Genomic DNA, 22779 nt, shown 5'->3' with positions numbered 1-22779 from the left:
GGACAAGTAAGCTGGTTAGAGTTTATGTGAAGAAGAATTAATCTGGATACAGGGAAATCCTTAAAGACCGTTTGGATGTGGCAAAGAACTTAACACAGAGCAGAGGTTCATCTTCAAGTAGGACAGCAATCCTAAAGCTTACAGCTACAATCAAATGGGTTAGTTTGAAAGTACTGTGTGTACGATTTTGAAAACTATGCTGGTCCTGTTCTGGCTTGGCTTTTGTCGCATTCCATTTGCAGTCGGAACTCGGAAATCCCGGATTTCTGATTGGAAAAATCAACTGTAACGCCCGCTATAGTCAGACTTTCCCCACAGAAGGTCAGATCATTTTTGTAAGGCCAATTGTCGGATCCAACATGGCAGCTCCCCGCATCAACAACAGTAAGCTGTGATAAAATATATGTATTTTACAAGACACAAGAGGACATTTAAAAATCAATGTTACATGTAGTGGCTGCAACTCTGAACCAAATAAATTAAAAGTGGTGTTTGCATGTGGAAAGTATAGCTTTGTACAGCTTTGGCGACATGGCGGCACAGTGTTTACCACTCTTGCCTCACAGCAAGAAGGTCCCGGGCTCGGCAGGGGCCACTCTGTGTGGAGTTTGCATGTTCTCCCCGTGTCTGCATAGGTTTCCTCCAGGCGCTCAGGTTTCCCCCACACTGGTCTGATGCCACATTTGGTTTCAGTCATTCTGGACATGACCTGGACTGTGTTTTGAAGACCACAAATCTTGCCTAGCCCTTGTGATCTGTCTGCAACCACGCCACCAGCCCTGCCCAGAGTCACCTGTAACTGCCTGCATACCGTGTCTGGCTGAATTTTGGGTTCTCTTTTCTGCCGCATGTTTCATTTTCCTTCAATATCCCAATGATGGACAAAACTGTTCCAGTCTATTAGATTCCAATAAAATATATTAAAGTTGGAGTTTGTCATGTGAAAAAAAGTTCAAGGTAAATGAACATCTACCAAAAGCCCTGCATATTATTAATGTATTAGAGAGCCACACGAGCAATGCTTAAACAGCATATAACAGGCCATGGCCTGTGGCTTTGTGTGTAATAAATCAGAATCAGCATCATACTGCAGATGTCTATTTGATGTAATCCATTCCATGAGTTAATGTCATGGTAGTGAAAGCAGCTAAAAACGCACTTTAATATCTTTGATTGCTGTTTATTAAAAGTTCAACATAATTTTGGAAAGGAGGCTAAAGAAAAAAGATGAGCTGTCATATTTTGAAAGAGATGTTGAGCCTGCACAACCTCCCATTATTAGTCAGCTCCACAGGCATCTGTTTGTGAAGCGGGTAAATGAATGGTGACTGTGGAACATCTGGAAAATGGCAGAAGCCAAATTAACACTGTAACTGCTGTTTAAGATGAAAGTTATGAAATCCTAGCAACGGCAATAGACCTCAGGGAGTTCATATTGAAAGATTTACTTTTTATAGTAAATCTTCAACATTCAAAAGGGTTTTTGCTCCTTCACTCTATTGATTAATCTCACATATGAATTAGCAGATCTCTGACTCACATTTTCAGTAAAAAGCCTGACTGATTAAGCCTTTCAGAGGGACTTTAGATGATGCATAAAACCTTTGTAGGAAGAAAAAAAAAAGATCTAGCTTGCATAAAAAGCATGAGACAGCTGAGCTGACAAAACACAGAACAACCACACTAAAGCCAGTGCTGACATAGCACTACAGCTATCTTATCGTCTGCATAGACTTACCATCATTCATATACAATCCACACTGACAAAACACAAAGTACAGCCATGCTTGGTAGGATTTAAAGTCACTGAATGATGAATTGGTTGAAAGAAAGTTTCCCAGACTCTCTAGTAAATCTGAACTGCAACAAAAAGACAGGGTTTACTCCACCACATCTTGTGACATAGTGGAAATATTTACATAACACAAATCACTATGGTAGTGTCTTACAGACATGCAAACATGCTCTATTTCACTATTAATAAAAGCATATTAAATGATGTATAGGATTCTTCAATAAAATAAAAGATCAAAAGCAGCATGTGGTCTTTTATTAGTTATTGTTTGCCTTTTCTTACACCTGCCAAAAAAACGCAAACACACATAGGCAAACAGACTTACGCTGCTGTAAAAAGCCTTCTTTATTTTGCTTTTTTGTTGCAGATCAGCAAATTCTAATATTAGACAAAGGTATGGTGAATCAATTCAAAAGCTATCCAACCAACCTGCCCCTACATGAAGGAGGAAACGCCACCTACACTTAAATGGTTGGTGGCAGAAACGGCCATGAACCAATCATAACTGTAAACCCCCGCCACGCCTTTTTTTTTGTTAAGACGTTCAGAGGCTGGATTGCTGGTGTGTTTTGGATTATATGTCTGTCACTTTTTGAAGATGTTACAAGAACCACACCTTCCATAAAAGTTTAAATTTTGTGTTGTAAAACTTTTTCCAAAAGCTTTGAAGATCATATTTTTGGCAAATGTGAGTTGGGCCCTGTTTTTTTTTTTGTCAGCAGTTATTTTGGTCTTGGAAGCTTGATCACGTCCTTATTGTCAAAACATGAACACTGAGCTTAGGCAAGGCCAGTCAGGTAATATTCAGATTGTTAGAGGTCACTGAAAGCCCAAAGGCCTTATAGGTCTCTGTGTAACCCTTATGAGAGTGTCTTACAAGTTTATGAGAAGAAGAGGAAGGTCTCAGAAGAAAGAAATAACACCAGCGTGTATTTGGGAGATTTGTTTTTACTCAATCCCCCAGGTAGGATGGTCTTGCACACATGTGCAGTCAAAAAGGGACTTAGGCGTTTCTTTTCCAGAAATCATCCACTCTACCTTTAAAATGCTTTGTAACATATGGCAATATTAATGGTATAACAAACAATATGTCCCGAGAGTAAGAAAAACTGAAAAATACAGAGTAAATGTGTTTAGTCCCTTTTATTTTCCAGTGGAAAGAATCATAACTTTATTCTAAGATCAGCATTATTAATTTGTGGAAGGCAATGACAAATTCTCCAGGCATTGTTGCAAATTTTGTTGTCTAGCAACAACAGAGTGATCCACAATCTTTCAGTCCCAAAACTCACAGAAAGTAATGGAAGTATTGAAATACTGTTGCATATGTTGAATCAATAAATCCATGGATGTGGTTTTTGTTTGTTGTTTAAAAAAATAAAATAATAATAATAATAATTAAAAAAATAGATAGATAGATAGATAGATAGATAGATAGATAGATAGATAGATAGATAGATAGATAGATAGATAGATAGATAGATAGATAGATAGATAGATAGATAGATAGATAGATAGATAGATAGATAGATAGATAGATAGATAGATAGATAGATAGATAGATAGATAGATAGATAGATATAGCGATTTTGGAGTAATCCCTGAAGTCCTGAACATTTTTATGACGGGTTTCAATATTTTCCAATTCACATTTATCTCTCATATGCATGAAAGGTATGTAGCCACTTAATATGCTTATTTAAAAAAATACCAAAAACCGTTTGATCATGATAAAGTAAGGTTATATATATCACACCAAGCCTCCATCTTCATAGTGTTTTGATGGTCCTTTTTGAGCTGAAAAATAATCCCCTCTCGGGCAAGATTAACAAATATAAACAGACGTGGTGACATCTAGCGGCAGTGCTATCATAATTTAATTTATAAATCGATTGTAAATAATGCCGGACTGAGCTTGACCTTCTACAATGCCTCGCAACTTTAAGAGCCTAATTTCAGAATATTTACTCACATCAATCAACTCTGTGGTCACATCTGAGCTTCGGCGGGTTTAGCGTCCGTTTCAGGGAACGCCAACGTTCATACTGCATTCCCAGCGACATTCCAGTCTTTTCCCTCTTGGCATCTTTTATTTTATTTTTGAGCTTTTTTCCACTGGGTAATGGACCATTCTTCAATGTTTTGCTTATTTACATCCTTGTTTCAACCCCTGCTGCGCATGCACAGTACGTACTTTCGTTAATATTGTAAATAAACACGACAGGCTTTATCTAGTAACAAATTGAACAAAAACAAAGCATAAAACACCAAAATTACAACTAAAACGTCAGCAGGACATGATAATCTTTCACAAAATTTCTGTATGCAACCATATTGAGCTACTAACGTATAAATAACTAAGAACGTAAAATAACGTGGCTATGCACCTTTAAAGAACATTTTAAACAATGAAGATCTTCTGTTAATATTTTAGCTGATAGAAATGTCCATTTGCTACCTTTTCCACAAATTTTTTATGCAATTCGTCTAGTTACAAACCAGGCTTTTATTTTTGATTTGGGGTTTCTCATTAAATTATATAAGCATCAGTTTATAAACCCTCCTGTTTGATTACCTTAACCCATTTTTATGGTGTTTTTCTAATTTTAGTGGATTTACAATTGGATGAAATCCATCTTAGGACAGGATGATGAAGAGAAGAGCTGTTTCACCTCCTCCACCGAATCTCCCGTTGAGTCAAAGGGTTTCCATTAACTCTTGGCTGCACACATGGGGACTTTCTGGAACATGTCTTGTTCTTGGAAACTTGCTCTCTGCCACATCTCAGAACCGCTTGAACAGACAGGAATGAGACGATACAAACTAAAACATGAGCGGCATGAAACGTATTTACCTCTCCAGTTATCAAACACATGTCAGCTGCTCTTCATTTTTTAGGTGTCACTGACAGTTTGACAGCACGCTGATTGGATTATCATCTCTGAGAAACCACTGTGCATTTCACATGTGATATTTATTTTTTCATGTGGAAACTGGAGCTGGTTCACTTTACAGCTGTGGACCTCTGATCAAAGTTTGAACCAGTTCCATATCTTTGTTTGACTTTCCAACATGTGAAAGTTATAAAGCTAGAAACATGCTTGTCTTGTTCCCTCAGACAACAGCACCCAAACACTCACTTCTGAAATCTTAAACATTTTTTACACTACCGTTAAAGATAAATCTTTATTGAAGGTGGCACTATATAAATAACTAAATCAAAGAATAAAAGTGTAGTTTGTTAATCAAGAATTCCATTTTTTTTTTTCATTTTACTTCCTGTATCTAGTGAAGGGGAGTCATGCTCTATCTAGAAAGAACACAGAAGATTTATCTATTAATATCCAAAGATGTAATAATCGTCAAGAGTTCACAACAGTGATTTTGTCATTTCTCTTTAACTCTTAGATGTATTTTACGGAAGCATTTGAGAGCCAGAAGTGATAAATAAGTTTAGGAGCAGTATCACGTTGTCACGAGATAGTTATCTCGTAGGAATGAGAAAGTTTCTCATTATAACAAGTTACAGTTTTATGGCATGACATTGCATTTCATGGACATTTGAATAAAGGTTGGAAACAGAGATCAAGGCACATTGTGCCTTTTTACACAAGAGGATAGATATCTCAAAACAGAGAAGTGACAAAGTAAGTCACTGAATGGTGGATGTGTGTTCAGTCGGCCCGGAAAATGAGCCTGATTGCAGCGGAAGTAGGACGTCCCGAGGAAAAGGAGACGCCTGATGTCTTCTGACAGCCACCCGCTGTTATCACAAAGGAAAAGTCAGATGAGCTTTTCTCTGGTCTAACTGTAGGCGGTCTGTAGGCTATATAAGCAGGTTGTTAAATAATGAAATAATTATCATATGACAACATTTATTGATTTAAATGCTATTATCAATCAGGACTTAGTGAACCACCTGCCAAACCTGATGTCAAGAGGAGAACAACCCTGGCATCCTCCTTGGTGGTGGAAACTGGAAAGGGTGGGACTTTGTAGACAAAGTCCCAGGGAGACGATAGATTAAAAATTAAATTATCCCCCAAAACAGTGGGCAAGTGACCGCCCCCTGTCAAACAGCAAGCAGAGCTGTTCGTCACAAGCGTGCTGAAATGCGGCAGTGCCAAGCTTACAACTTCTCAATGAAAGTCCTGCAAAAACGTGTCTGTGCAGCAGCCTTTTATGACAACTCCAAATACGGTGTAGACATCGCTGATCAGATGGCAAGAGAAGGAGTGGTGGTATGCAGAGATGGCCCACTGCCGGGTTTATCACATACTGGATCTTGCAGGAGTAAATGTCCATGTTGTCTTCCAGAAGTGCACTGGCAGCAAGATCCCACAACAGACGTTTGCAGAAGCTGGGAGAGGAAGTTCGAGCTGAGTTTAGGGAGACAGCCAGCGAGGCAGGTAGAACAAAGGGTTCATCTAAGCCATCAGGATTCCTCATTTTGTTTTAACGAGATAGCTTTCTAATTTTAACGAGATACTGCTCTTAAATTTATCACGTCTGGCAGTAAAAAGCTTCCATAGTATTTGTCATTTAACATCAATGAAAAATATGTTATGTTTTGACTATGTTTTGAATATGGATGAAGGAAGATGGTTTTCTTTTCAGTGTAAGAGACTGGTACAGTACTTTAGAAAGGAGCATCACCTGTGTAAGAGAGCATCTCTTACACCGGCCTAAGAAATCCGTGAGACTTCTTGGTTAGCACCAACCGTATCAGCCAATAGGTGGTAGTAGTACTTCAATTAATGCTCAGGTGTCTTATTCATAGAACAGTACATAGAATCTATACTACAGGTTTGCGCATGCCAAAAAGAAGTCTCTGTTTATAAAACTATGGACGTGTACACCAGCAAAGTGATTTTGCTTTATAAACCATAACTGTGTCAGGACGTTTGCGTACAAGGTTCTGCCTCATGTTCTGCCCTCTACAAGCCCACATCCAACCGTAAATGGTTAAATAGCATTGAATGGCAATGTGTATTTAAATGAGTCAGCTGATCATTGTTATTCCATGGCAAACAATGGCAACCATGGAGAAAGAAGCAAAGAAACTGTGTAAAAAAAAATTCATAAAGGGATTTATTAAATGTGTAAATCAGAGATAAAAACACGTATGTTGTCCACATAAAAATAATTGTTAATAAGTTAACCTTATTGCTGTCTTAATTGTCGCATGACATCCTCAGGAAGCCTTGTTCCGTGTTGAAATTCCTGTGTAGGAGGAGACTGCGCATCCGGATCGTCATTCTGAGTGGGTACAGAGACCTAAAGATCAATGCCTTTGTGTAGAAAGTTACGTATGCAAGCTTTATAAATGCCAAAGATTATCTAAGTCTCCATAAAAACCCAAAGAGAAGAAAAGAAACAGCAAATCCCTTATTTTGGTGGAAGAAATCCAAACCTTTTTGTGTATTATCTGTCAAACCTAGTCAGTCATGGCAGACTGACGGAGCCAGGTTGTGCTGGCTCAGTGTGTGCTGTCGCTATATATGTTTTCGCTTGTGACCCCAAAATGACAGTGCCAGAGACAGATTACCCCCAGACAGATTATAAAGGCTATAAAGTCATAAAATTACAAGAATACAGTAGTATTTTCATAAGAACTCTTTTTTACACGTCCCGTCTGGGCAGAACTGCTGTCTTAATGCCAAAGAGAGTCCAAGAGATTTATTTTCACAAGTGGATCATTACTGCTTTCACTATAATGCTCCGCTTGATATGTAGGCAAAAAAAGTTGTTGGACAATATTTTTTGATTATTTCAAATTCAACAGACACAGAAACTGAAAGGTGGAAGAGAAGACGAAATATAATTTTATTATCTTGAAACCATGAGCCACGCTAGAAGGATAAGGAAAAAAAGAAAAAGGACACTTCTGCTTTCTATACACAAACATGCTGTATCAGGATATGTGGATATAGCAAGGCTTTCTCTCATTTCACACTGAAAGCTGTAAAGTTTTGTCTCTGAAGTTTCCATCCAGCCACCTCATGTGGTACAAGACAGCACCTGTCTGCCTTTCCCTGCTGCCCACTCGTCTTTCTGTATAAAGCACCCAGGTGTAGCGGCAAGGTGCTTTTGCAGAAGTGGCCGCTGAAAGGAGCTCAAACACAGACAAGCCTCGCCCTCCCTCCACTGACAGAGCAGCCCGCTGCCTGGTAGTAAGCACACAATCAAAACGATAAAAATAATATCACTGCAGTTAAAAATCTTTTAAACTATTAATATGTTCTTCTTGTAATATTCTGGGTTCTGTTCTGGTTTGTGTTTAAGGTATTTTGCCCTCCTTCCTTAGGTTCTCTGGTTGCTTTGAGTTTTGTCTTGTCTAGGTTCTTGTTTACTGTTAGTTTATCCTGTTTTGTCATCAGTTTTAGTCTTAGCTTTAATTTCTGTTTTAGGTTTGTACTTCAGGGTTGTTTTGTTCTTTATTAGATCGTGTGTAGTTTGTTTCTGTCCACTTGTCTTGTCAGCTTTTTAGATTTCTCTGATCTGTTCTTGTTTTGAGCCTCAGCACTGATGTCTGGTCTAATTACTTACTCTGCACACCTGCCTAACTCCACCCCTGTTGCAATCACCTCTCACCGGTTTCACCTGATTCCACCTCCATATAAACTGCTGAGACCAGACATCAGTGCCAGGTCGTCTTGTTGAGTGTAGGTGAGTCTCCTCCTGCAAATTTCTCTATGTTGGTTTGCTTTTGGATTTTTGACCCCCTGTTTCTCCAGAAACCTGAGCCATTCAGTCCTGCCTGTTCCTGTCTTATCTGCCCTGCTCGTCTGTCTATTTTTATAGCATCTTTTGGTTTGATGGTCTCTTTTGGATTTTGATTTTGTTATTAAAGAGCCTTTCCTTTGAACAAACCTCTGCTGGTCCGGCTGAATTCTGGGTCCCATGCCTCTGATCATTACACTTCTCCCTCATGTCGTATCTTATATAAAGCCTTAAATGTTAGCTGTCTGAAATCCCCCGGGCAAGGCAGGGGTTTGCTTTACAGAAGCTCAGTCTTGGTCAATGCTCTCTGCTAGCCGCTACGAGGAAGTCTGCACCTAATCAAGCCAATATAATTTTATTATGATTAAAGGTTTTATCAACATGTTCTACTCACTCTCGCCATGGCTAAAGTAAAATATCCAATATAAAGCTGTAAAATACAACTATATGTGTCTGAAATGTCAGCGGTTTGCTTCGCTCCAGGGAAGCTCGAGCTGGGCAAGATCTGACAGCTTGCGCCTCTGAGACAGCTGGGAGAGTAAGCCCGAGAATAAAAATAATTTCACTGTGGTTAAAATCTTTTATAGCTACGTTTCCTCGCCCCCAAAATATACGATGAGAAATGGGTGTTAAACTGATGCCCAGGGAGGCCTGTTCCAGGTCTTTCTAAGCTGGTGGAATCACTAAAACGGGCAAAGATCGTCCGAGTAGGAGTAGGGAGGAGCCAAGTTGGGTGGGCAAAAATGGGCGGACTCTGAGAAGAGTCTCAGGAAACCCACAGTGCAGAAGCTCCTGGGGGTTGCAGTGATGAGCCGCTAGCCAGCTGCGCCAGAGCACATCCAGCCATGGGCCCAGAGACCCAAGGCGCTAGGGCACACAAAGAGCTCAGGCCTTGCAAAGTAGCCACCAGGAGCGAGCCAGTAAACACTCAAGCATCCAGCTCTGGACACCGTACCAGCGGGTCAAGGCGCCAACCACCAGCAGGGTGCCTGATGGGGGGGACAGGCTACACTCTTAGTGTAAAGCTGAGATGTCCTAGAAAGGGGGCCTCCCAAAACCCAACCTGACAAAGAGACAAACACATAATCAGGCACCCAGTCACAATCACACGTTCCAACCCTAATGCCCACTCACGCAAATTCTCATCACCACACATGACAGAAGACGCGGTACACACAGTTGCACTCACCAAATACATCCTATACTCCCGGGTCCAGGTACTGATACCCCAGTGGGGCTCCAGCCCCTAAACCTGGGAGTTGAGGCTCATCAGAACTTTTACAAAAAAGTGCAACCTTCTCCCTGTGTTAAAATAAGTAATGTTGAGCATCTTGTGAATTTTTACTTATTGGTTTCAAAAATAAGGAAATACAAAATCTGTTTAGCAAATCAACAACAAATAATCTCGCGACCTCCGGAGGTGGCATGACCCCCACTTTGGGAACCCCTGATCGAAACAATAATTAAATATGTCTGAAATTATCTTTAAAACAAAAACTATATCTAAACATGAAGGACACAGCCAACACAATGACTTAATAGAACATCTCTAATTATCAAAAAACAAAACATTACAATACAATGAAGCAAAAGAATACACTGAAAATCAAAGTGACTGATAAAACAAAAACTGATTTATAAATCCCAATTCTAAGATTTCTGCTGTATTGAGAAATGTGTCCTTGAAAGTTTTCAGAACTGTCTCTCTCAACAGATTGAAACCCTGCACAAAAACATTTCTCATTAGTCTCTTTTTAAATAACATGTTACTATAGTGCCTTTATAATTTGAAAAGCACCTGTGATGATGACTCCCCTGTGCCATCGAGCGACCTATTTGTGCAGGGGATGAGTCTACTCCTGCCTCTCTTCGTTCAGACTTCCACCGCAGGCAGTTCTTTGTGCTTTCAGGTTAAGTGACACCTCCAGGGGTGTGTTGATGATTTATTGTACAGGTGTTTGGAAGCTGTGGGGCTTGTGGACCTCTGGCTATAAGAAAAAAAAACTAGGGGCATGTTAACTGATGAGCAGGGTCAACACGCATATGTGGACAGGTGAATGCACAGACTGAATCTCCTAGACTTTTATGCAAGCATAGGTATTTGTCTGTCAATTACATCAAGGCTCTCTATGGACTCCATGTACAAGCTAAGTTCAGGGGTAAATGTGGTGTTACAGGGAAATAGCTGAGGTCTGAGACTGTCCTGTTTTTGTCAGATCTTATATTTAGTTTTTTAAATGTTTGTTATATAATTTTCTAAAATACACATGAACTATATTTTGGGGTTTATATTGACATGCTAAATTTGAAATTCTTGAAATTTTCAATATTTGTCGTATTTTCAATCTAAGCACAAATACCAAACACAAAACTGTGCAAACCTTTCATGTGAAGTGTAAAATTATGCAAGCTCTTCAATTTTCTTGACAAAGCAGAAATTGAAAAGATTGGCCTGTATTTAATCTCAACATAGATCAGAGGTTATTTAGATAACATTGAAAAACCACATTATAAGGTGCACGAAATATTCTTCCCAAGTGTGTAATATCACTCTGCCCCTTCACGTACACATCTATCTGAGAGCTATCAGTCTCTGTCAGGAGGACAGAGTAGTTGGATTACACTGCCCTGTTTCTAACATAAGGCCAAACTAAAAGTAATTTTTATATTGAATTAACCTACACAAAGTTTATTATCGATAGTGTGTACTCCGGGCACGGGCTGCCTAATGGCTCCCACATATTCAAGTGTACTGTGCGCATAATGTGAGCTTGCTGGACTCCATGCCGACTCTCCATGGACATGTTAACCCTTCGTAGTTGAGCGTACTGTTGCCTACATTTCTTGTGGCAAATTCCTACAATTCCCACACTTTCTGCCGGTGGGACGAAGCAGCGGAACGGATGGTAAAATGTGTGATTAGCTAGCTGAGCACCTAGAGCCGTTTATTTTCCAGCAGGCTCCAAAGGCACACCTGTCAGTGAGAACAGAGAGGGACTGTGATGCCACGAGTCCTTGCAACTGAGTCCGCCTGCTTGTAGCAGCTTAGTGTATCAAGCTTGGTGTCACATATAAAACAGTTTGATGTAAAGACTTCTTGCCTCCGGGAAGTTAATAGTGTGACGCATAATTGTTTGTGCAGAGTTTGTGCGGTCCTCCGCGGAGTGAACTATGCCCGAGTATGTGGGGGCCTTTACATGAATGCACTTCTAGTTTTGACATTATCGTCAGGCAGTCTTGTAGACAGCTCAGGGGTTCGATCAGGTAGTGACGTAATGCTCCGAATATCCATTAAGCACAATTTTAATCATATAAACAGCACACCAGATTATAAGACGCACCATCAATTTTTGAGAACATTTAAGGATTTTAAGTGAGCCTTATAGTCTGAAAAATAAAATATATATTCCTTGCTCTCCCAGTGAGTAACTGCCAGATTCTCAAAAGCCATCCATGTGAGTAGATTTAACTGCCTTCCTGTATTTGCCTTGGCCCTGTGAAACTCTCCCGTTGGCCTTCTGATCCTGGACATTAAACTCTGGCAAGTATTCTGACCAAGCCTCTCTGCCTTATCCCTCTGCTACTTCTGCTACTTCTGCCTGTGTGTGTGATTTATGTGGAACAAGACCTCGGACCATTCCTGGACTAACCCTCTGCCTCACCCTATGGTCCCTCTGCCTGCTCCTGCTCTTCTGTGTACAACCTTGGACTGTTGTCTGGATTAGCCACTCTCTGCTACACTGCTCTCTAACTGTCCCTTACTCTTCGCTTCTCCTTCCAATGTCAATCCAGAAGGTCGCTTGCACCCACTACTTGGCTTTAGTGCGACCTCCTGGATTCAAAAAAGGTTAATGGCTTTAATTCAGTGTGCACAACAACCCACTGTGTCCTGCAGCCAGTAACCTGTTCTCTTCCCTTCCAGTGGTTCCTGAGTACATGCCAGTTTCCAGCCTCTCTACACCTGTTATTGTAATAAAACAAACTGCTGCTTGTGTTTCGGCTTAACTATCAGGTCCAATTCTTGGTGCATTGCAGAGGAATGCTAAAGCATGGTTAGTGTTGCACACTTTATTAATGAATCAGTGTGTTTCTTGCAGCTGTTTTTTTTAGTTGTAGACCAGTAAAAGATATTAAAGCAACAACGAGGGTATCCTTCCTTTTACAGCCAACACAGCATTGAATTGCCACTTTAATTTTTTGCATACAATAAGTTTCTAACTTATAATTCCTATAGTATAACAACTCTAGGAATTTTAATATTATTTCTAACTTGGCTCCAATAGCAAATAATTCAGTTGCAGCTCATTACTCCAGCACAAAACCAATTATTGTTCTTTGTTTGTTTTTTTTGTGTCATGTCTGGCAGTGTATCATTAAAAATTGCTTTCTTAATGCCCAACAGATTTACTTTCACAAGTGGAGCATTGCTGCTTTCGCTTTAGTGCTCCGCTTGATTTGTATGCAAAAACTCTATTGGATATTATTTTAGGATTATTTCAAGTTCAATAGCCACAGAAGCAGAAAGGAAAAAGATTAGGCAAAACATTAAAAGGGAGAAATGGTGACAAAAATAGAGCACAGGGGGAAAAGGGTACAAGATAACATCCTCGGTCTGCTTCTACACCTGCAGAAAGAGAAAAGAACAGCAAAACCAACCAAAAAAGTATCACATGTACAAACAACCAACACCTTTGATAACATCACTGAAAAATATGCAGTATTCTTTACAAGACGTATTTAGTGATTGCAAAAGCTAATTATAGGGTTTGTCTATATATAAGTATTTGTAAGCACCTGGATCCAAGCACCTGTGGGTGTTTGTGAGCTTGCGCTAGTATATGTAAGGTTTATCCATAAAAAAAATGCTCAGTAGTTGTTGTGAGGAGCCAAAGGCCCGTCCCCCAGAGCACTGGGGCAGTCCCTGTTTTGAACGACCAGTTCCTGGCTAAAGCTGTCCCCGAAAATATCCCAGATTTCAGCGTTTCATGAGTGATAAAATGTCTCCAGTTTATTTGTAGACAAAATGTTTTCATTTACGAGCTGGAAGTGTCCCCGATATAATTTGAGAGATCTGATCTTGTTACCAACGCCATCTTTAAAAAAAGTTAGCTTAGCTGCTAGCTTACAATAACAACATTAATCAACATTTGACAACTACACAGACAAGGATAAATAGTCAACTTTCCCCACATGGACTTCCCAGCAACTTCATACATTGCTATCTATGTCACTGTGTGCATTTGCTATTAGACTCCCTCCTTCAACAGCTGATACAGCACCGAATCAGCTTGCTGAGTCAGGAGAACTCAATGTGTTTGATATGCTCTTTTGTGGTAAACTGTTGCCACTGCCATACCCTCAGTCTAAAAGGGAGAAATGGAGCTTGATGAACAACTGCCATATTAAAACAGAACCTTTCCTAGAATAAGATCTTAAAGTCTTTCACTGAAATACGTTAAATTAAAAGGGAGAGGGAGGCTATGTCCAAAATCTATTCCCTCCCATAGATATTATGAAGCAATATTCTAAACATTGACTGTCTCACAGAGTACTGTTTAATCTATCATCTGAGAATGGAAACTGTGTGACACAGCTGCAAACCTACCAAGACATGGCCATCCTCCCAAACAGTCAAGCTAGTCAAGAAGAGTATTAATCAAAGAAACAGCCAAGAGGAGCTGCAGAGATCCACAGACCGATTGGAGACTCTGTCCACATTACACTATGAGTGCTGAGCTCCACATATCCGCTGCCATATGGAAGAGCTGAAGAAAAATGGCCCTGCTGAAAAAAAGCTAGAATAAATCATATATGGAGTTTGTTACATGCCAAAAAAACAACAAAAAGCAAAACGAACTAACAAAGAAAACAGCAAACATTTGGAAGGTGTTCTGGTCAAATGTGACAAAGACCATAAAACATTTTAAATCTAAATATAGATACATATTTTTTTAAATTGAGGAAATACAAACTTTTTTAATGTAAATGTGTATACACACATTTTTGGGGTGTGCGCCCACATAGCTGGGCGTTTTGGAACTTGAAACTGGGTCTCATTCTTCCTTGTACATCTGCAAGCATCCTCCTTTCTTAAACGATGAGGTTGTGGCATCACCTCTCGCTTTTCTCAACAAAAATGGTGCCGTCCGGTGTTGTGGCTTTGAAATGGCCTTTAGTAGTGTCTCATCCTTCACATTGGTACTGTGTTTACTTCATATGGATTATTTGCACATACCCGGTCTTTTTTGCATGTTTCTTTGACAGGGTCACAGCGTCACCTATGGGAGTGGTGTACCTACTACAGGTTTTTCAGTTGCGTCCTCTTGTGTGGAAGTACAGTTTTTCCTTATTTGTTTATGAACATTTACAGTGTTAATCTCTGTGTAGACAAGGCCTGAGATTATTTTACATTGCTTCTGAGCTGACCAATCAAGATTATCTGCTGAACCTGTGATCAGCGCCATCTCATTCACCTGTTCTCCTGCCTTTATATACTGCAGTTCTCCAGTTGGTCTTGATCAGATTATTGAAAGCCACATAGTGAGTAGATGTCCAGTGTTCCTTGCCTGCCTATCTGAGTTTTTGATCAAGTTACTGTTTCCTGGATATTTTCTTTCCTTCGTCACAGCTTACACCTGTTGGACACCTCATTGGCTTCCTGTTTTCTGGACAGCAAACCTGGACTGTTTCAGTCACAGGAACCTTGCCAAGTCCTTTGGATCTATATTTCAGATATGAAAATTTTATATATTACCATGCCTTCTTTCAGACACTTGGGATGATTTTCTTAAACACGGTCATTATTTTTCCTTAAATTCCTGTTTTAACATCACATTTTTCCTATTGCTGTGTTCACGATACATTTAAAAGGTGAATTGCACAATAGATTAAAGCAACTACCATGACTTGATATAAGTAGAGTCAAGGTGAGACAAATGTATTTGTGTAGCACTCTTCACATACAGGGTAATTCAGAAAAAGCAAAGAAACAGAAATGAAATAAAAAAAGGTGGAAGAATAATCACATAAAAACATTTTAATGATTAAAGTTAAGCCAATTAAAAGATAAAACACAAAATGTAATAAGTTAGTTCAGCTGTATTTGCTTTTACACCATTTCCTCACTACAAAAGGGAATCACATATTCATTGTAATTCTAAAATGGTACTGCTTAAACATATTTCATTTAAACAGTTAATAATTATACAATTACTTATTCATCCATGAAATGTGGCTTGTAACAAGTGTACAGCTTTACATTTACATATTATTGTAAATCAGGTTAAATTTCATGTTAGTTTACACCCTGATCCCTCCGTTAGGGTCCAGCAGAGGAACCACCTTTCATTATGAATAAATATATTTTAAACACCCTATCTAAGCAGCATTCCAGCTGTGTAAAATTCCATAAAACATATGGAACATGTCTTTTATTACTCAGGAAACGATGTTTAGTGCTGTAAAACCCACTAGTGTGATCGCTGTACTTGGCACACAGTCTCAGACATAGTATCTGTTTGTGATTACAGTGTAAAGGTTACCGGGATCATGTGAAACTTTAAACTTTTTGTCAGATTAATGTCAATGAAAAAGAGATGCAGCTGGGACTGATAAATGGACCTTTAGTGCCTCTACATTCAAAGTGAACAGGGTCTGCATAGAAGACATTTATCCCACAAAAAAAAAAGAAAAACCTAACTTTGGGTCAACGTGCTGTTTGAGATAAAAACAGAGACGATTCCCCTTTTCAGAACTGTAAAAAATTGCTTAACCAAGGCACCTTTTTAAAAAGCTTTAAATAAAGCTTTGAGTAGATATCTCTGATCTAAATGAAAACTACTACATTTGGCACACTGGTTGATACTGCTGCAGCAAGAAAGGGTTTGAATCCCAGCCCAGGTTGGAGTTTACATATTTTCCCTATGCACGCATAGGTCACCTGTGTGTTCTCAGTCCACGTTTCCTATCTCCTTCCTTCTGCATCTTTACACGCGATAAATAGCTGCAGCAGCAATTTGTTTTTCAGTCTCTATGGCAAATGAACGACAGATTATACATCAGTCCTTTGGTTTCCCTTCCAACCACCACACATGTAGCATCAGCTGGAAGTGACATTTTAGAGAAAAATAACTTGGTGCTAAACTACCTGTAATCACACTTAGGCAGTTTGAATGATGTAACAGTCTGTGTTCTCAGAATAACAATTTGATAGCCATAAAACTTCAGTTTATTTTAATCCTTATGAGTAAAACATGGACTGATTACGTGGGCAAAAAAATAAGACTTTTTGCTGCCTCCATTCACTGCTGCATTATGGCTTTCTAATATAAAGTAGCTCAATCTAGTATTACAGTTTGGAGGATAAAAGATGCTAAAATGTGCCTGAGTAACATTGCTGATCAGAGCTGTAACAGAAATATAAACTATGTCTAAAAGTGGCCAAAATGAAGTTTTTTGAAGCACAATTTTTGTCACAGGGGTTAATTTAGTGCTGTGATGAATTAGAGGTTGACGACCCTCCTAACAGGGCTTTTAAATACTGTGTGCTGGTTTATTAGGTCAAAAAGCTTCTGCTCTAACATAACATGTATCCTAACTTCTTCCTCCTCCATGGATTAATTTTCTCATAAATCATTGAAGCTAGGTTTGGTGATTTTTCCCAAAGTTTCGCCAAGTCCCTTTTTGAATAACCGCGCAAGACCATCTTACCTGGTCTTCCACTCTTCAGGGGGATCGTGTAAAAAATCTCCCAAATCCACTCTGGTCTTATTTCTTTCTACTGAGTCCTTCCTGTTCTTCTCAGCTCCCATAGAGAGTGATTTTTTTAACCTCCTTTTTTTGTGAATATATAATGTATTAACCACTTTCAGGATGGAAGGACGATCTTACCCAATATAACAAAAAGTGTTTTTGAACAGGATTACCAACAATAGCTTTAAAATATAAACTCATGTTAGCTGGAGACTTTCAATCACTACTTTCTTTTTTGAGTGGTCATTGTGGTGGGCACTTAATAAATTAGAATATGCATTTCTAAGAGGTTTGTTTGTCAATTTAAAAGTACCTTTAACATACTTGAAAAATATTGAATTGAACTGCTTAGTCCCCCATGGGGAAAATTATGTTTCAGTACAACCCATCAAGAGAAAGAGAAACATGGGTAGACAGGTCACTGAGGCCTTGCTGGCTTTTTCACGACACTGCCTTTTGCAGAATACAGAAAATAATACATTGGGATGGTTGAGATGAAAAAAAGTGCATTTGTCGCATTCTTATGGGACAGTATGAGGATGCAGGAAAAACCTTCAGCACAAAAAAAAGTAACATATAGACAACATCAAGATATAGGAGGGAGTGAGCGAGCGAAATAAAAAGCGTCTGCCTTCATCGAGAGCCAGAAAGCGAATTATACAAAATATAACTCCTAGATTTTTTAAAATACATTAAAAATTTAGCTAATTTTAATTGGTCTGATGCAGTATTCTAATCTCAAATAGGTAGGGCTGGACGATATAGGAAAAATAAGCATATTGATTAAATAGAAATCACATTGATCGATAATGATAATTTTCAACATATTCAAAACATATTTTAAGTGCAGCCCTGACCATTTCATGCTGTTGCTTTATGACCTATTTTTAGATATAGAACAAACACTGAATTCAAACTCAACCCTTTATTCAACCAGTTTTTTTTACCAAAACTGTAAGTTTAAAAAAAGAACACGTGCTCTCTGAACTCCATGAGGGTGGTGGAGCATTCCTGAGTCTTTGTTTGTGATTGTCTGGAAAACTGTTCATCTATTGAACTTTTTATTGACCCTTTTTTCCTAGCACACCACACGTCTATTCATTGGTATATATTGTTACTGAATTATCAACCGGCCCTAATTTTAAATGCTGTGTTTTTATTAGCTGGAGGTAGAATAAAATACATAATTAACAGACGTAAAGACTTTAATACTTCAGTCTGTCTTAATCTAGTTAATGTGTTTCCCTGAATGAATTGAGTTAGTGAAATAAACAAACTTTTCAATAATATTATAAGTTATTGAATATGACTGTGTAAGACATCTATGGAGCTTCTGTCAGTCTTTGACTTTTGCAAACACCATCAGCAGATTTTTCTGTTTCTAATAACTAATTATAAACACAGCTGATATCAGCTGTCCTTTAACAGCAGCTAAGTGGCTACAACCTTCATCTCTTGGACAAAGGGTCTATCTGTAATACCTTACACTACATGCATTTTACTCAAAGGTGCAGTTAGTTAGGTTGCTGGCTCCATTACAAAACTACAAGACCAGATGGTTTCCTTTTATACTTTCCAAGATTATGTCTGGGAAGGGAACCTCCAGTTGGGGTTTGTTAAAGATACCAGAACACTCAAGAGAGCCTGTTTGGTTTTCCAGCTTTGATTGCTGTTTTTCTGCCAAGTCATGAAAATGCTCTGCAGTGGGACAAGGGGAGTGGCGAGCCTGCTGAGGATGTGATGCTGACTCCGTTGCTATGCGGCTATGAGTAAACGTCCAGAGAGCTCATTGTTTGAAGCGCTAGGGCCATAAGCCTGAAACAACAACATGATAATGACTGCAGTAACAACATCTGAGTTAATGGATTAGCTCACCCTTTGCTGTTATTTTCCCCAGAGAGCTTTAGCAGTGGGAATGCTGGGAAGATTTGACTCAAATAAAATAACTGGAACGTGGATGCCGTCAATGCTTTTGACAACATAATGTGGGAACAATTTTTCGTTGTTGATACATAGTTGGCTTCACAGAAACTGAGTGAATCTGTCAAGTAAAGTTTGAACACGACAGACTGAATGGTCATCAACAATGTGGGAAGAGGTATTCTCTGCTCGATCTGTAAATCTAGTAACGGCCTTGTACCTAACGTTAATGCCACGTCACTTTGATCTCAGATAATAAAAACGGCGGTTTTGACAAGATTTGAAGCTCAGTTTAATGACCACTTACACCTATTTTTACAGCACTTTTATAATATCTAAATGATGGATTACACTATAATGTGAAACGTAAAATATTTGGCTCAAGGCTGACCTTCTGATATACTGCTACAGTCATTAATCATCGTATGTAGCCAGACAATGCTGTGTTATGAAGGACGCCAGCAGAGCAGCTTCAGTAACACTGCAGGGTGCTGCGGTTTTATGAGTCCTCCTTACAAATGACCTAATCTCCAGACACCCTTGGACTTTGAAGTGAAACTGTGATTCTGGTCATCCTGTTTGTTTCTTATTCTGGGAATCCAGTGCTCACTATGGTGTTTAAACACAGACACGCGTTTCAGTGTCTTTCTCCTTCTAATTCTAAAGATGGCTCATTAACCTTTCAAATTGACATAGAGGAAAATTGTTTTCTTTTTGTGCAACACAACATTCAAAAGGAGGAAGATTTGCAGATACAAAGCAAAAAGACAAAAAAAAGCACAAAAAAAAAAGTTTAATTTATAAGAAAAACATAAAAAAAACTGGTCTGTGTTAAGCCCATAAATCTCAAACCGTATGGTCGAAAATAAAAACCATAATTGATGTGGTGAAACACACACACACAAACTAAAACAAGCAATTAAAATAACAATGGCACTGCCGAGGGGCTAAGAGGACCATTATATAACAAAAAGATGATTGCAAAAGTGTTCACATCAGTTAAACTTTTTCACATTTTGACACATTACAATCAAACATTTCCCTGTATTTAATCTGTTTTTGGACCAACACAGAATAGTGTATAGTTGTGAAGTGTAGTTTTTTTCTTGTTTGTTGGCTACAAGCTTTGCATATCTAGAGACTGACATTTTTATTAATTATTCTCAGTCATACTGGACTTAAAGCATCTATGAGCATATATTTTTAAGTCCAGTCACGGATTTTCAATTGGATTTATTGCAACTTGGACTGGGTCAGTCTAACACATGGATATGTTTTACATCAGAGTCAGGAGGTCTGGGGCTTTGTAAAGTAGGCTGTCTGCAGTTTGTGTATTACACTGTAAAAAGGGGAAGAGAATTGTGATTTCAGCTCCACTTCTATGGTTTGATAGGGGAAAAGAGCACTCTTTTATTTATTCAAACTCAAACATATTTTCTTTGCTTGTCTTCATGGACCTGTCCACATGTTCCGACGTCTATTAGAAAATAAAACAAGTGGAGATAGGAGGTCTTGTGTACATTTGTTTTTAGATATTTCCTGTATTTAGTTTAAATTTGCCATGGTCCATTTACTTATCTTTTAGTTTGGGGTTTTGTGTCTTTGCTGTGTTCCAGTTTTGGTTTTTGCTATTTTGATTTTCTGTCATGTTCAGAAGCATTCATTTCAAAGTCTCCTTGGTTTTCTCTTGATTCGTTCTCACTAGTTTACCCCTGATGAGCATTCCTTTTTAGTTCCAGTGTTCCCTAGCTTTCCTAGGAAAAAAACTTTCTTCAGACAGATACATTTTAATAAACTTTGACTCTAGAACAGAGGACATGTTTTGCATAAACCAAATAAAACATTTGAGGAAAATATCAGCTGTGAATCATAGAGATGGATGTGTTATGGTGTGGGGATGCTTTGCTGCAGCAGGACTTGACCATTTCATCATCTCAGGATTCACCGCGAGTTCTGCCAATGGGTAACTGAGGAAAGAGAAATTAAAGCTGGGGCAAAGAAACTCTGCAACACCACGTTGGCCCAAAACATACCAGTAAATCCACGAAGGACTGGCTGAAAACTGCAACCGGGTCAAAAGTTTGGCGCCCATATCCAAAAAGTCTCCTATGACCAAAAGTAGCTCTTAGTGACGTCATTTTAGGAAAAATCTTATAATTTCCTGTATTCTGAGATTTTTCTCAGAATTTTATCTCGGTAAGATAAAGGTTATTCACAAAGCATCTTGGGCCTTAAGAGAGCTCCTACAGTGACAAAATGTTAAGAGTATTGAGGAGGACTTTTAGTGAGCCTAAGAGTGTCTTAAACAGAAAATATGGTAGAAAAAGAGAGAGTGGTACTTCTCATTTTCAAGGCTGGTTTGTAAAATCACCAAGACACCCAGAGAAAAAAAGTGGGTAAAAGTGGGTAACTGGGTATTTGGAAGCATAGTGTCCTAACTTTTTGAGATTCGGTATAGCATAAACTCTTGACCACTCTGGGGGCGTTTACAATTAACACTGACCAATATCATTTAAAAGTCACTCGACCATCACTGATTGATGATCTCAAGCTCCAAAGGTTTTCTATATTTCAAAATAACGGAACTACTTATGAGTGCAAGGACACATCTTATTGAAATATCAACGTTTTATCTTTTCTGCCACCCAATGATAACTATTTGGATAGAATATTCTTATGAATGCTTTCTAAAAACCCACCTAATGTTGTGAAAGCGACTCAGATGTCAGCAACCCGCCCAAAGCTACTTTTTCCAGTCCAACGTGTTCAAAGAAACCCAGTTGGGTGGAAACATGGCCAATCTGGCAATGCTGATGAGTAAAGTTTGCATTACAGTTTTTCATATCAGTTAGTGCTGTTCTTTTTTTTTTTAAATAAAAATAGCTGACTAGATTTTCAAATTTAAACAAAACCTCAGATGATAAACGGATTAATTTCTCAACTTTCATATGAAAATTGCCTACATCCAAAATAAAGCCCCCCGTAGAATTTCTTACAGCATTAAGAAATGAGATCCATGTGTAGCCAAAATTTAGGTCTCTCTATCACGGAGCAGAGCTGTCGGCCTGCCCGTACGTCTGCTACAAACACAACCAGGTGCTTTTAATCACTGCAGACTCAGATATCCTTATATGGCTGTGCCTCTGACTGTTGGGTCTAAAGGTTACTGTTGTACTACTTTTTTTCCCCCTGCAGCATAACAAAGTATTTTTTTTTTATCAGCACTGTTTTAGATTATAGGCTTGGTTCTTTAATGGGCCCATCAAACCACAACATGTTTCACTACAGCCTATTTATCTTCGTGCCTGGTATTTGGGGCCAAAGGGGGAAAACAGCTTTTGTGTAGCTCTCTCTAAGTGTTGACTTTATTAGGCCAATTTTATGTGTGGTTTACCTTTTCATACATTTTGGCTGGAGAGTTTTGAATTTGCAGGTTTTAGATTAAACCATGTGGGTGATATGACTCCAGTAGGCTTAAAAAACAAATAAATAAATAATGATGCAAAAGCAGAATACACAACATACTGAGATTCATAGCAATGCATGTCCTTAGAATGTGCTACGGGCTAAACACTGCACAAGGGAATGGG

The 22779-nt window shown here is 38.8% G+C and overlaps 1 long non-coding RNA gene across 1 annotated transcript; it reads right to left on the bottom strand.

The window, feature by feature from the left end:
* Nucleotides 1-20882: 20882 nt before the first annotated feature.
* Nucleotides 20883-22249, bottom strand: LOC110368792. Its single transcript, XR_002428410.2, has 3 exons — nucleotides 22186-22249; nucleotides 21889-21999; nucleotides 20883-21156 (listed from the first exon to the last, which is right to left on the bottom strand). It is a non-coding gene; the product is annotated as an uncharacterized LOC110368792 (long non-coding RNA).
* Between the last annotated feature and the right edge of the window lie 530 nt (nucleotides 22250-22779).

Source organism: Fundulus heteroclitus, chromosome 11, assembly GCF_011125445.2.
Source record: "Fundulus heteroclitus isolate FHET01 chromosome 11, MU-UCD_Fhet_4.1, whole genome shotgun sequence".
NCBI lineage: Eukaryota > Metazoa > Chordata > Actinopteri > Cyprinodontiformes > Fundulidae > Fundulus > Fundulus heteroclitus.
This window is presented reverse-complemented; position numbering and strand designations above follow the sequence as displayed.